Source organism: Saccopteryx leptura, chromosome 3 (genome assembly GCF_036850995.1).
Source record: "Saccopteryx leptura isolate mSacLep1 chromosome 3, mSacLep1_pri_phased_curated, whole genome shotgun sequence".
NCBI lineage: Eukaryota > Metazoa > Chordata > Mammalia > Chiroptera > Emballonuridae > Saccopteryx > Saccopteryx leptura.
This window is the reverse complement of record NC_089505.1, coordinates 48,530,243-48,546,798: the sequence shown is the minus strand read 5'-3', so window position 1 is coordinate 48,546,798 and position 16,556 is coordinate 48,530,243. Positions and strand designations below refer to the sequence as shown.

Genomic DNA, 16,556 nt, shown 5'->3' with positions numbered 1-16,556 from the left:
AGGAATGATGAGATAATAAAATGTCTGTTGTTTTAAGCTGCTAAGTCTGTGGGAATTTGTTACACAGCTTAGAAAAGAATACAATTCACTTTCGCTCTTGCTTGCTTATTGGATCTATAAACCAGTGATTAGTGCTTCCACCTTCCCAGACACCACGCTGGAGGCCTAGGAGTCATTGTGGGCATTTTCTCATCTCTATGCCCAACATCTAATCATTCTGCACAGGTGGTGATCCTATGTCCTACCCCATTCTTCTTTTCCACGCTTCATGCCCTCTAAAGTAGTGATATTCAGACTACACAACTCGTGCCTTTCTTCAGGGCCAAAGGCTGTGAGAGATGCTCAAATCAGCTCATGTTCAGAGAGGGTGAAGGAGACAGTAGTATTGCCAAGGGCAAAGGCTAAATAACCAGAAACAAAACTGATGGGATGCTGAGCTGAGGCAAGAGGGGCCAGGAACTTACTCCAACACCAGTTAATTCTACTGTTGCCTAGGGCCACTGGTGGCCCAGAAATGACCTCTGCTACAGAGACACTTTTACAACTTGTTTACCAACTCTCATCATTTCCTGCTTGGGCCAAATATGCTCTCTCATTTGGATCTTATTCCTCCTTAAATTTGTCCTCTATCCCATTGTCAGACTCATTTCTGAAAACACAAATCTGACTTACAACCTTCCAGCTGGTGTTCAGGATAATGGAAACCCCTTAGTGTAGTCCCCAAAGCCTTCCATACTCTGGCTGGTCCTGCCACATCTCTAGGTCCACTGCCTCTGCTCCCACTTCTCCGAGTTTCAATGATTTGAGTTTCTAGTATAGTTTTCAGGGCAAATTCATGCTGTTTTCATCTTTGTATTTATGTTGAAGTTCTCACTGTGATGAATGCTTTTCTCCATTAGTTTTTAGACTGACTCCACCTCACCCTTTATAAGCTTCGGGGGGGGGGGTCATGTTGGAAAAGCATCCAGAACTACTTGAAATTGCTCACTTTATACAAGAGACATCATTCTTCAGCTCATCATCAAATCTTCACTGTAACTAATAGTAACATTAGTAAGTTTTAAACATGTATAGCTGCCTCAGAAATAATGTAGTCTAGGTGTCACTTTGTATATTTTTTTCTTTGTCCAAATGAGAGTATAATAAAGATATGTCTCTGTACAACAATAATATTAAAGCTAACATCTATTTGTGAAGATGTGTGTTTTTACAGTTTAATATGGTAATTTTATTTCCAATGAAAATGTTTTTCACAGTGAATTTCCAAATAGTTTTTGAGATAACTGAGAAGGTCACAAAATGAGAAAGAATGAAAGATTTTTGCAATTGGCCATTTGAATTACAGTACTGAAGATGGTAACTATGATTATTATATTTTCGATGCCAGAAATGCAAAATATCATATATAGGACATGAAAGGAAGTTTAACTGGATTTAAAAACTGGGGGAAAAAAGTCAGCAAAATATTTTTAGAAACCCCAAACTGGTCCAAGTAGTTAGTAAGGAAAAGAACTAACTTTACTCTTAATTTGGAAATTTACTAGGAATACAGGTGCCACTAGGGGGCTCCCTAATATTCTACAATTGGAAGACCTGACTATCATTGCAGGGGTAATAGAATAATGAATAAAAATGCTCTGTAATTTAAAGTATACTCTATAGTAACATTAACATTTGCATGTTTGTTTAAAGCTTGAAAATGGAACTTTATTATTTTAAGGTTTGCTAGAGTTAAAAATGTATTTATGGTAAATAACTTAGCAATGCAAATGCAAATATGCACCCGATTGAGAAAGGCATAATGTGCTTCACTGAACTCAATTTCTTTGGTGTAATAAAAGTAAAGAAAAAAAAAACTTCATTTAGTTTGTGATTACTTTTCTTCCTGAGTAATACAAAACAAAAATATTAAAATTTTACCACCTGAATTATTTTGTTATATTAAGAGATCACTATTTATTAATATGAAATAAATATTTACATATATGATATATTGTTTAAATATAAAAAGAATATTCAGAATAAAACTTTAAATTCTAAATACGAATGTATTTCTAGTTAAAGGAATCTATCTATGAAAGGCTCGATGCTGTGTAGATGTGCTGAAGAAGAAAAGTAATTGTTATTTTTAGGATGTTTTTAATTTATTATTTTAAGGCATGCAAAGTGCAAAACTTATTTTAAAAGTTGCTCCAGTAATAGTAAATCATATTTATGACAAATAACATTATTACTAGGAAAGGAAATACTGGAATTTAGCATCTTTTTATATAGTATGTAGATTAATGTTTGTTGCACAGACTTTCTGATAGGCTCAGATTATAAGTACTGCTTTATACATTATTTGTTTCTATTCTTGTGAAATGTTGTAACATGACAATCTGAAAATTCCACATAGAGCTATCTTTGGTGAGAAAGGGAAGTCAGATTTCCCTAGCTTTACTTCCTTTTTTATCAGAGTATAGTATACATTCTCATTTTTTTGTGTTCCATCTCATACTTTTAATTTCCCATTAAAAATTTTAAGTATGGATTTTTAATTAATTTAATCATCAAAGGAGAAATAAACAAAGTAGTGACAAAATTTTGTGGGCTAGCAAATAATTCATTCTTATTTATGTGTATTATTTTTTCTATTTCTTTTCTATAAATAAAAGATAACTATGTGGCTTGTGTATAGACATTTACTTGTTTGCCCCTTTTTCTAGGACTTGAAAAAGCAAAGACAGATTTTGAAAGGAAAGGATGGGAATTAAATGTTTTTTAACTCAGACTTTTACTAAGCAAGTAAAGAACATACTAAAACATTTACGGTATTATGGTAAAGTTATTATGATCTTTTGTCTAACCTAAAAGTTTTGGGCTGTGACAATTTTTTTGCTAAAATATTTTCCTTAAAACTTAAAACCAAACCAAACAAAAACCTTCAGTTTAATAACTGAAGTCAAAATCAGAAGATCAATTAGTTTGTTAAATGTACACAGTTAGACAATATATTTGAAAATACTGAATGCCACTCAATCTGGAAACACAGGCAAATATATAATGAATAATATTATTGATATTCTATTGCATATATATGATAAATTAATTTTATCTGTTTCCAGACTTTATGGCTACTCTCAAATCATTTTATCTCATTCTCTCAAGTATATGTATTTGAAAATGATATTTATGTTCCTGAGCATGTGAGAAAGGCAAATAGAAATTACTTAAAGAATGCATATATTAAGCAGCTATATAAAGTACCAGAAGAAAGAAAAAGCATTTTTCATTCTGAATAATATTTTTTAAGATGATTTGAGCTTATCCTAGAATGCATAACTGCATAAGGCTGATGGTATGTATGTATTTTTTCTTAAATTTCAGCATAAATAGTGGCTAAGTGATTTAATGTCATAGGGATGACTAGCTCATCTTATATAAATATATATTTAAATAAATGTATGTACACATGTGTATGCATATGTATATTTGTAGATTTTTTTCCTTGAGCACTTAAAAATTATGCATTGTTAGCAAAATGAACTATAAGGCATGACCTGTGTCTTTACTAAGCTCCCTATTCTGTTGCAGATACTTAAACATATATCAAAGTGAAATAACAATACAACAATACAAGTGGCAGAAGGCAGTACAGTCAAGAGTTGGTCTAGAACCATCAAAGGCCAAGATCTCTGGGTCTGTACTGGTTTTGCAGGCTGTGGGAACACCTGCTCTGGTAGGCTCTTTCAGGGATTGTCGGAGGCTCAGTTTGTTATCAAAGAGCAGGTCCAGCCAGCTACACTTGTTTTAGGAACTACAGATGGACTAACTGTTTTAAGACAGCAGCCCTAAATTGAAAAGGTCCATCTACTTAGATCATTTGTCACCTCATTTGTGACTAGCACAGGAATGGGCTTCTTCTGCAAGTTTTTGCTACATAGTCCTCAATTTTAATGCAGGACGTTCGGTATGGAATTATCTCATTATATTTTCCATTCCTTGAGGTCTATCTCTGAGCATTGTTTTTCTTTTACTCTTGAGGGAAAAGTACACAGATAATAAAATATAGAAATTCTCAAAAATCACAATGGAATCAACAAAAGTGAATCAATTTGCAATGTAGAGCTTTTTTTATTTTTTTTTTATTTTTATTTTTTTTATCATGTGTCTGTGCCTAAGGCAAATGAATCAAACTAAGTGGAGTTAGATCTCTAACTCTAAATCACAAACTATACCATGGATAGTTTATGAAAGGTCAAGAATGACCCTTTCCCTAGTCAGTTTATTAGGGTTTTCTCTAATCCCAATAGTTGATTCCAGATAATCCACATATATTGGCAGGTGATGACCTCTTTCCTCTTCCATATTATTTTTCATTCTAATTGCCTTCTCCCAGCTAAATCATGAAGCCTGGCCTTACTAGGTAGCTCAAACCCCCACAGATTTGACCCAAAGCTGCATGATTATTATGACTCTTGGCCTTTTCTTATATTGTTCGTCAATATTTACAAGTACTGCAGTCTATGAATAAAGCACAGCTCAGGAAATTACACCTAAGAGGGAAAAATATGGCTAGCTTTCCTACAGACTGTACAAGAAAGGCTCCAACTTCATGGCTCATAGCCTAATATAATACACTTTCTATCCTATATTATGGCTGTCTTTGGACAGAATTTTCTAAAATAAACGTATCCTTCTGAAATGATTTATTTGAGGACAGATGGGGTGAAAATTTCTAGCTGAAGCATATGTGTGCTTTGAGCCACATACAAACAGGCTGGTGGGTAGGTAGGTGTGCACGGATCCACACCCATTCCCACATAGACATTTCTCTTAAACTTTACGTTCTCTTTTTCATTTTATTCCTGGACGTAGGAACTCTGGACCATTTTCTCTTAGCAGAGGTTGCAGTTGATGGAACAACATCCTACCATACCTCAGTTCAAGAGGAAAATTTGATGTCTGGACATGTGTAGTCTTGTGGAAAGGAACTTTATTTCACTCATAGACAAGAGCAGTAGTATGGCTAGCAGTATTTCCCCAGAGATGGTGTGATTTAAAAAAAAATCAATACCAACTCTTGACACATTTTCATTTACATCAGCGCATGGTTTTCAGGGAGGGCACAGATCAATAGGCAGCTTTTAACACTGCCCAACTATTTCTTCCTACTGGGCTTCAGGCAGGCATTTGACGTTAACGTACCATGTTTCTTGGGGAGGAAGTTTCACGTTTTTTCCTGTGACTAATCACAACAGCCTAAACTGCAGCATTAATCACATGACATTTTCTTCATCTCCACTTACAGCCAGTTGACTTTTTACTTAGTGGAAGTGTTTGAAGGAGGTGACAGTTGCTCTAAGGGGGTCAAGAGTCAATGGGAAGAAGAAATATTTAGTTCTAAAACATATATAGTATATAGTTTCCAAAGTTGACACCATGCCAGACAGTCATTACAAATAGTTGCCTCATCATTTTGTAGGTAGGGTCTCACAGACAGGATGGCAAATAAGATTTATGGAAAATTGCTAACTAAGAGCCATGGCATTTGAATGGAGAACAATTAATCTGTGCCTTTCTATTAACTAAAAGTCACATTCTGGGTCACTAGCAATTGGCAAAGTGTTTCTTTAACTTTTGAAAGTGAATACATTTTCTTCCTTTTTTTTTAAGCTAGCATGAAAATTCAGTTAGGTCTGATGCCATGTGACATTGACAACCTCTGCAGTATTGGCAGTCTCACCTAAATGTAATATCTACTTCATTATTGCAGCTCCTCAGATTTCTCCATAATGAATCAACTTCTTACATTATTCAGAAGCCACAGAGAGGTTATTAAGCTGAATAAGCAGAGACTCACAAAGGTTTACAACATATTTATCTAGGACAGTTCCAAAGCACGAAACTATGGAAAGGTAACCTACTATATTGCATTATATTTTTATTATCCCCAAATGGCAATGGTATATTTTTAGATCAGTGCTCCCTTAGGATACTAGTATCCTCAGATACTCCCTAAAAAAGGACTATGGGGTACATTCAGTTTGAGGGATGATGCATATATAGTGTCTACCTTGGTGATTTATACTGCCTATGGGTATATAGCAAAGGGTCCAAAATCACTTTAGTGAGAAAGACCGTATTTACTATAGCAGTTCCTCTACATTTCCATAACCACTCTGATATATGTTAGCATACTCCTGGCTTAGAATAGCACTCTAAGTTAGTTGCACATAGCCCCTTCTACCTCAGATCTTTGGTATTCCTGGAACATAAGCTGGTTCTGGAACATCTATATTCAGTGCTGAAGTGGGAGATCTGGAGGTCTGGAGGTGCTTGCCGCTCTGTCTCCCCACTCCCACCCCACAGCACAAGGACTGGTGTTCCAGATGTTTTGAACATGACCACGATGGGTCCCCTATGCCTTAGGTGCCCAGGAAGAATCTTGAAGCAATGGAGAGGGTGCAGACCAGGTAACTTGAAAGGTGAAAATAAACTTTGATGGCAGTAATTATACCCTAGGAACAACTATTAGGCACTCTGGCCTGAAGGGTTGACATAGTCACTGCCCCCTTTTAGAATGATCAGTTTATTGGATATTGACTACTGAATGCTGTGTCCAAAAATCATACAATATAATCTTATTTCAAACTTTATCACTAAAATTACAGCATAATGTCAACTTGTTGAGAGCTATAGCGAAGGCTCTGTGAGCAGGTTAAAATCTGGTGTCATAAACACAGATTACAGAGAGGACTGCCCTTTTGCACTGCAGGGTTCCAGCATGCCCTTCCTCTGGGGAACACAAGTGGCTGGACCAAGATAAAACCCCAAATAAAATTTTTCTTGCGACTCCACACTTCCAGATTACTTTGGTTTTTATAAAACAATTCTAAACACAATTTCCATTCACCTTAACTTAAAAATCAATGCTGCACTTCGTAGGAAGAGAGTGATTCTATATTGAAAAGCATCAAATAACCATTATCAAAACCTTTGATGGCTCCCATTTTTTATTCTGTACAGTTTCAACTACTTGCCTGGATTTTAAGACCTTCTTCTCTAGCAATGTTTACTAAAGCATGATGTATAGAATTCTGTAATTTTTTTTAAAGGTATGAGTTTACTTTAATATGGATTGCAATTATGTAAGAAGCATACCAACCTCTGATTTCATGAATATTACTTTTTGGGGATGAAAGTTGAGTAGACACAAATGGAAAAAAAAGGTGAGTTGATTTATGGAAAAAATATTAAGTAAATAATAGTGTAGGTGGCAGAAGGCTATGGAGTGACCATGGAAGGTTACTGCACATGGCCCTGCTTGAGAACCACACCCCACACACACCCCTGCTGACTACAGAAAACAGCAATTCATTACTTGTTGGTTGACTATGTTTCTTTTTTTGTGTTGTTTTGTTTATGTGGGTTATATTTCTCTATCTTTCAGATGTTAAAAGTAAAAACATTAAAAAATATTTATTTTAAACATTTATTAAAATAAAAAACCAAACACACTCATTGTATGTCAACACAAACAGCACCATTTTATGAAAAAATAACTATATTTTCTTTTTAAAATACATTCTTTAAAAAATTTTTTTAAATTTAATTTTAATTTATTGGGTGTACATAGATTCTAGTGTCCCCCCGAATACCTCCCCCCTCCCCTGTGTTCCCCACCACATCCCCCTTGCCCCCCTCCTCACCACACCCTCCCCCCTGTTTAAAATACATTCTTAACATCTTGTCTAGTGCTGTAATTGCAAAGCTCTCCTACCTATCATATCCTTCTTAATATTTAAAACAATTCTGAGATTCAAAGGGGAGAAACATTTGACTTTCATTTTAAAAATGATTAAACCATAGAGATTATTATAGGTTATAAAAATTTAATGACAAGCAAGTGACAGAGTTTGGAACTGAAGCAGTTCCTCTGGTACTTAGTCTGTGTGGTATATTTGGAAAAAAAATACTAACAGCTAGAAAACTATGTGCATTCGGATTTCCAGACAAACAGGCACTACTTCCCTTTCACCTCCATTGACTAATTGTAAGTTAATGTAACATCTGGGAGAGATAGAAATCCACACTCATTATCTACTTTTCTGGACATCAGTAAGTGTTTAAGTCAGTGGTGCCTGATACATTGAGTCATTTTACTATAGCCATTTTACATGTGCTTTTCCATATGGGCTGTTTCTAGGTCTGTTCCTAGTTTCCTGGAGTCTCTTGAACCCTGAAGAATCCTACAGTTGACCTTATCTTCACAGCCTCTCTTGGTGCTGCTTAGAGCTGATGTTATTCTGACACTTCACTTGTTTTCTTTTGGCTGTTAGGCATGAAATATGCAGGGGATAGTCTTGCAGAGTTAATATAGCTTCCCTAAAGGCTGACCTGACTTTTTTTTTACCCTTCATCAGAAAGTTTTGAATAACTAAGATGTGGGAACAAATGCAAAACAAAACAAAACAAAAACAATGACAACAGGTTGTTCCAAGTTATCCAAGATCAAGGCTATGCTACAAGATCCATTTGTGTGGCTTAGGGTATCCTCCTCCTCAACTCAGTCTTAATTAAAACCTCAGTTTTTGTCATTCTTTATCCATTCACATAAAACTCTGACAGATTTTCAACAAGTGGGCTCCATCGTCACAATTTCTAAGAGCACTTTCAAAGATCCATAGAAAAAGAACCCCCAAAACAAAAACCTGTGCTAATGACCCTGTGATTTTTTTTAAATGCCTCCTAGTTAAGTGTGAACAACTCTCATAACAGTGAACAGTGGCTACATTATGTTGAGGTGATTTTAAGGTCAACAGAGTAATTGTGAATGAAAACCTTTGCTTAGTACAGGGGAAAAACATTAGAAAAAGAAAGCAGCAGCTTAGATGTCAATGGATAACTTTAGGAGAGTTAAAAACGCCACATGGTCCCTCAAGAGTCCCCCTAAATTCTACACCAAAAACATTTTGGTAAAATTTTAACTAAAGCACATTTCAACTTTAGGTCAACACATGGTAGAGTGGTATTGTGGGGTATGACTTTCAGTTCCTTGAGTGATTAGTAATTAATCTATTCTATTTTATACAAAGGGCAGCATAATTTTACTATTTTATATGATCAAAGTTTACATTTGCATCTTTGCTATTGTGATATAATATTGATTATATTTTGTATTTACAATTATTTGATCAGGAAATATAATCACAATAATATTTCTCTCCTGTGGAAAAATACTGCTGTCAGCTTAGAAATAATTTTTAAGAATTAAGTTTGTGAAAAGTGCAGACTTCTTTTTCTTTCAGTTGTGATAGTCACTATTTTCCTTAGGATGAACACTCTATATTTATTGTGATAACTAGCTGATCAGGTTTTAAGTTCATGAACAGCTCACATAGTTTTCTAGGTCAGTAAATGTTTCTATACAATAATGCATATGTCTCCTTTATATGGACACATTTCATGTAATATAATCGGAATATATATATATATATATAAATATATATAAGAATATATATACAAAAAAATATATATATATAAATAAATATATATATTCTTTTCCAAGTGAAAGGAGGGAAGATAGAGAAACAGACTCCCACATGTACCTCTACTGGGATCCACCCGGCAACCCCTGTCTGGGACCATGCTCACAACCGAGCTATTTTTAGTGCCTGAGGCAGAGGCTCCATGGAGCCATATGCTCAGCACCCAGCCAAGGCACTCTAGCCAATCGAGCCATGGCTGTGGGAGAGGAAGAGAGAGAGAGAGAAGGGGAAAGGGAGGAGTGGAGAAGCAGATGGCTACTTCTCCTGTGTGCTCTGACCAGGAATCGAACCTGGCACATCTAATATGCCGGGCCAACTCTCTACCACTGAGCCAACCAGCCAGGGCCTATAATTAGAATATTTTGAGAATTTTTTTTGTCTCAAAAAATACTTGATTAAGTATTTGATTAAGATCAAATTAATATTGCCTAAGATACAGATTCATGAAATAAGTTGCACTTATGTTCTTTCACAGATGGATATGACTCCTTATGGCACTTATATTTTTTATCTGAACTTAACAAATCAATTTAACTTGTCAGTATAAGTTTTCTTGACTTGGGGTGTTTAGGCAATATAAGTAGATATTATATTGTTTGTGGGAAAACACTAACACTTATAATGAAGCTAAGGAGGTAGTTTCATTAAAAGAAGAAAAAAATAGAACAAAAATTTAAGGATAATAGGATTCCCAGAAATGCAAGCACTGTCTCTACTTGAATTAAATAAATTACATTATCATCCATCATATGACTAATGTAAGAGTACCCATCTCTCTGTTAAAATAGGTCTATCAGATGAAATGATAAAATGCCACCATTTAGGAGAGAGATAACAAATTAAGGAATACTATTAACAAAAAAACGCTGTCAATTGGCATTCCTTAAACATTCCCTGAATTGAATAAACAAAAAGACTCACATAAAAGATACATACCATTCCCACTCCTAATGTTTTATTTGTATTTTTCTATAAATAAAAGTACAGTAAAAACTACACATAAGGTCATATATCCATGTTTTTAACATTATTTATAAATACCTCTTTTGTACAGTTCATAAAAGTGGTGTCCTGATTTGTGACAACTCCAGATAAAATGTCTGCCTAGAAGAGATATCCAGATAGTATGGAATAATATTTAGAATGAAATTGAAACTTTACTTTTGACAAAAATTCCTTGCTAGTTTAGGGATGAAGCATATACCTGAATAAAACTAAATTCACTTGCCTGACCAGGTGCAGTGGATAGAGCGTCAGACTGGGATGTGGAGGACCCAGATTTGAGACCCCAAGGTCGCCAGCTTGAGCACGCCAGCTTGAGCGTGGGCTCATCTGGTTGAGTGAGGCTCACCAGCTTGAGCCCAAGGTTGCTGGCTCAAGCAAGGGGTCACTCGGTCTGCTGTAACCCTCTACCCCCTGGGTCAAGGCACATATGAGAAATCAATCAATGTACAACTAAGGAACCACAATAAAGAATTGATGTTTCTCATCTCTCTCCTTTCCTGTCTGTCTGTCCCTATCTGTCCATCTCTCTGTCTCTGCCCCAAAAAACAAAAAAAAAACTCTGAATTCACTTGTTCATGGTAATTATGAAATGTCAGGTACAATGTAAATGTTCAAAATGAGAACAAGGTTTTGAGAAAGCATGCAAACATATGTTCCTAGAAAATAATTAATGAACAAAGGCTACTTGAAAATTATTTCTGCCTGACCTGTGGTGGCGCAGTGGATAAAGCGTCAACCTGGAAATGCTGAGGTCGCCGGTTCAAAACCCTGGGCTTGCCTGGTCAAGGCACATATGGGAGTTGATGCTTCCGGCTCCTCCCTCCTTCTCTCTCTCTCTCTCTCTGTCTCTCCTCTCTCTCTCTCTGTCTCTCCCTCTCCTCTCTAAAATGAATAAAAATAAAAAATAAAAAAAAATAAAAAGAAAATTATTTCTGTTGGAGAAAAGTTACCAAGATATAAATTCTGTAAGATTGTTATGTTTTTTACCAAATCTTAGTTCTGTTACTGGTGCTATAATAAGAAAAAACCCAGCAGATGGCATATTAAAAATAATTCCATTAAACATATCTCAGAAATTACAAAAAAATAAAAGAACTATTATTTGAACTTACTGTGAAGTAATGGGAAGCAAAAATAGTTTATAGTCTTCCCCAATGCCCAAATTACTGACTAAAACTGAGTAAAAAGTTAAGAAGGAAACATGTATTTTCCAGGCTGTGATTTTTCTTCCCATGGGTTTTAATTCCTGCCTTTTGAGAAGAAAAATAAAGAAACAAAAAATATATATCATAACCAACTTGGGTTTACCCTAAGAATGTAATATTTGTTTAATATTTGAAAATCAAATAATGTAGCTCACCATAGGAATAAACTAAAACAAAACAAACTAAAACACATAGGATCACCTCAAATGCCATGACAACATTTGACAAAATCCAACATCTATTTCTGATGAAAACCTCAGCAAATGAGAAAGAAGGGCGTCTTCTCAATCTGCTAAACTTCGTCTATAGAAAAACCTACATTATCATACTTAATGATGACAGGTAATGTTTTTTTCCCTAAAATCAAGAACAAGACAAGGAGGTCAGTTTTCACTACTTGATTATTGTATTGGAAATTCTAGCCATCCCATTGAGGCAAGAAAAAGAAAAGGGAAATTGAAACGGTAGTGATAAAACTGTCTTGATTCACAGGCAACATGATTATCTATAGGGAAAGACTGATGGAATTAATATAAATGCTATTAGAAAAGTGAGGTTAGTAAGGCTGCAAAATACAAGTTAAATATATAGAAATGTACTGTATTTCTGCATATTAGCAATGATTATTATGAAATTAAACATCATTACATTGGCATAAACATGATATATTTAGAAACTAAATATGACAAAAGATATGAAAACCAGTGCCCCCCAAATTACAAAACATTTCTGAGACAAAGTAAAGAAGACCCAACAATAAATAGAAGGATACACCTTGTTCATGGGTTGTAAAACCCAATATTGTCAAGCTGCCAATTCTCCTTAAATTGATTTATAAATATAATTGCAATTGAAACTTCAGTACAATTCATTTTTGGAGAAATTGCCAAGAGGATTCTAAAATTCATATGGAATTTCATAAGACCTATAATCAAAGCAAATTTGAAAAATAACAGAGTTGGACTAATACTACCTGATTTCAAGACTTATTATAAAACTATATTAATTAATAAAATGTGGCATTGTTGTAAGGATGGGAAACCAGGTCAATGGAATAGAAGAGTTCAGAAATATATATATAATAATATATATTATAATAATATATATGTACAAATGCTTTTAAAAACTGTTTTGTGACAATGATACAAAGGCAATTAGTTTTAATAAGTGGTGCTGGAACAACTGCATATATATATATATGTAAAAAAAGAACTTGGGTCCATATCTTGCTCTACATATACGTATTAACTCAAAATGAATCATAGACCTAATATATAACCCTAAATTCTAAAACCTATATGGAAAAAAACGTAAGAGAAAATCTTTGGGTTTCATCTATATAAAATTCTAGAAAATGCATTCTAATCTGTAGTGACAGAAATCAGATCATTGTTTGCCTGTGGGGAGAGAGGAGCAACAAAAAGGAATGATTAGAAAGGTATATAGATACACACATACATAGATATAAAGGAGTGTACATTTATGTTGATGATAGTCTGGGTCCAGTCAGAAGAATGAAACAATACAGTAATTTAAACAGAGACAGCTGAATATACAGAAGAATGGAGTAACTAGGGATTATCTGGTAAAATATAAAGAGAATGCTATAGAAATAGCAGATATAAGGAGCAACTATCACAATGAATGCTGAGATAGAGCATCTGAGAGAAAGGCCCACTGTCACCTCCCCTCTTTATGTAGACCTTGCTGGAGAGGGTACATCTAGCTTTGGCTCACTGGATAACCGAGTTATGGTGCAATGGTGCTGCAACCTAGGATCCATCCCATTCTCCAGCACGCAGTGAGAGCTGTTTGTGGAAAGTGTCTCACTGGAGGCACACGGCTAAGTGTCTGAAGGAGTGCTGCTGCAGCTTCTGGCTCCTTGTTGCTGCTGGCTGCTGGGCGCTGGCTGCAGGATCCCACCCCGTAAATGCACCAGAACGCAGAGCAAAACCCTTCCCTCCTGTGATCTCTCTCCAGTGCCCTCTACTGACAAAGTTTAACGGTGCCAGCTGCAAAGGAAAAAAAATTAAGTGGCCCAGGTCTATTTTCATAAAGCAGGCAAAAAGAGTGCTATTTATAAACCCACATATATATGGAAAACTGCCTTTGGAAAGCTGCTTTTTGGAGTTGAGAGGAAATAAATCAATAGCTGGCATAAAGAGATTACAAAGAAGCACAAAGACTTTTTTTTGGGGTGGGTGAGGGTGACGTACATGTTCTTGTCTTGATTGTGGTAATGGTTTCACAGTTACAAACATGTTGAAACTTACCAAATTGTACACTTAAAATATGTGAAATTTACTCTGTCAATTATACTTCAATAAAGCTGCTAAAAATGTGTACAGCATTCCTCTACTTTTCTCCTAATAGAAATAATTCTTGCATTTATTAGAAGTTTAGTGGAAGGTAATTGTTTGTATATATGTACGTATCACTTTTTCACTCCAACAGACAAAACTGCAGACCATTTGGTCCCCCCTTGCTTTATTCAGAGTGAAATTCTCTAGAGGCTCGACCTGTAGAACCACTCTGATTCCAATTCTGATTCAGGAGCCAATTCTGATATTGAGGAAGCTCGCCTCCACCTACCTGCTTTGGGGCCAGGGATTAAACAAACCTCTGTTGCGAAAATCCGTGGCCAGCCTTAACAGAGCCGCTTCTCAGGTGCACTGACTGTCGTGCGGTAGCACAGCACTCCTCTCCTCCCAACTCAGCCAAGTGCAGTCCCCTGGACCCTCCTGGCTCCCCTGTCTTAGAGGACTCATAAATGGTGCCGTATTGTGACACCATTAACATATGCACCCCGATGCTATAGAATATTCATGCTTTTAGATGACCTCTTGCTAGATGAGTGCTTATTGGAGAGTTGGGTGGTTTTGCTCTTAGTCTATTTTAAATTAATCTGCCAAAAGTAATTGAAGTTGCTTATCAAATATGTAATTGTGTCCTAGAGTCTATACATTGTTTTATTTCCCTGCCACTGTCACCACTGACATCACTAAATGACTCTCGAGCAGGTGACGGGCTGGGCTGAGGTAGAGTGGGGAGTTGAGGCATGCATCTATTATTCACTAAATCAATAAATAAAATATGTGTTTCAGCATGACTCTGTGCCCAGAACCAGGCACGTTCTGCAGGGATCTGACTTAATTTTTTCTTTTAGACCTTAACAGTGTTAAATGTTAAAACTACTCAAAAGAGGCCATTTGACTTGAGAACAGTGGTACTAACCCCAGGCCAAAAGGAAGTTAGAGGTGAGCAGTGTGTGGATCTCATAGTCAAAAATGTCTCTAAGGAAGAGCTGGGCTTCCCAGCATGCTTAGCAAATGAAAACATTGAAAGAAAGAAGGAAAAGCGTCTATGAGAGTGTGAACAAAGGGCTAATGTGGGATGAAACATATGAAGCTATCAGAAGTGTCATGGAAATAATTACGTAAAAATATGTATAAGAAAACTGTAACTTGTATTTGCATATTCCACAATGTAGTGTGTCTAGTGTTTTAGTAACATGTTTAAAACATGTATAGTGTACTAATTAATTCAGAATTAACCAAACATGTGTTTCTGAATTCTCTTCAAAAAAGCATTGGCAAATACTTATTTTCTAATAATATTGTTGCAATAATTACATTTAATTAATCATTAACCTCAGAACACATAATGTACCATTCCACTAATTCTCTAATTTTACTTAATAGATTTCTCATCCAACCCATATTCACCCCCAAATTATAGAGAGCATACAGATCTGGTCTCTTGTTTTCAGTAAGCTGTCATTTTATACTGCTTTGGGAAAAAGTACTATATGCATGAACTTGGAAGAAAATAATGATATTTTAATAATGTGACATAAAAACTGTGCACTTTTCAGACAATTTTGTACTGGTTTTGATAGAGCAGAACTAATTCAATGCTTTCTGGGCATAGTACTCTAGAGAGAAATCTTTCAATGAGCACTGCAATGAGATGACCCATATTTGTATTGCAAAATAAAGCATGAAACAGTTTTAAGTTTGAACTAGAAGACACCCTTAGCAAATTGGATACAGAATGTTCCCTAGCTACTATGGAAGGCATTCCAAATAACTCTGCCACACTGTAGTAGAAGCAGTTACACATAATTTTCTAAGCTATTTCCTGGTCCCCGAATAGAATGGCTACCTCATCCCACAGAGTGTCAGTTTTCTGCATCGGTCCTGTGGCCTCTGCTTCCCTGGGCAACAGAAATCCCACTCTGTGCACTGCTCTCCCTTCCCCCAGCTAGCTGACGCTGAAGAGGGGCTTTCTAACAGGTGCAGGGGCCAGGGACATAAGGCAAGACTGGGTTTACTTTTCAGGGTAGATAAACTGTACTTATTATTTTTTTAAAGTTAAGCACTCTGGAATCTTACCATCTCCTTGGGGTCAATACTAGGTACCTGATTAATTTTATAGAAAAATGACTTTCTTTGGGTGCTTCAGTTTTAAAACTCAGAAACCTTTCCATTTCCAATAACCCTAAACATCTGAAATCCCAGTTTTAAACCCCCTGCCCTCTGGCCATCACCTCCTGTTCTTCCAATTTGCTGATTTCTCCCATGCCAGAAATTCTCTTCTAATCATCCTTCTCACACCCTCGCTCTCTAGTTACAGCTTGAATCCTATGGTTTAGCTTTATAACCATTCCTTCAAAATACTCAAGTTTCTCAGTGCCCTTCCTTCTCGTCATCCTAGTTGGTGAATCTCCAACCATGGTGTATGCTTTGGACTGACTTGTGTCACCTCCAAATTCATGTGTTGAAGCTCTAACCCCCAGTGCAACTCTACTTGG

General features: G+C 35.9%; 1 protein-coding gene across 8 annotated transcripts in view; it reads right to left on the bottom strand.

The window, feature by feature from the left end:
- HS3ST5 (heparan sulfate-glucosamine 3-sulfotransferase 5) overlaps positions 1-16,556 on the bottom strand; it is a 309,400-nt gene that overhangs the window by 41,464 nt on the left and 251,380 nt on the right. The window lies entirely within an intron of this gene.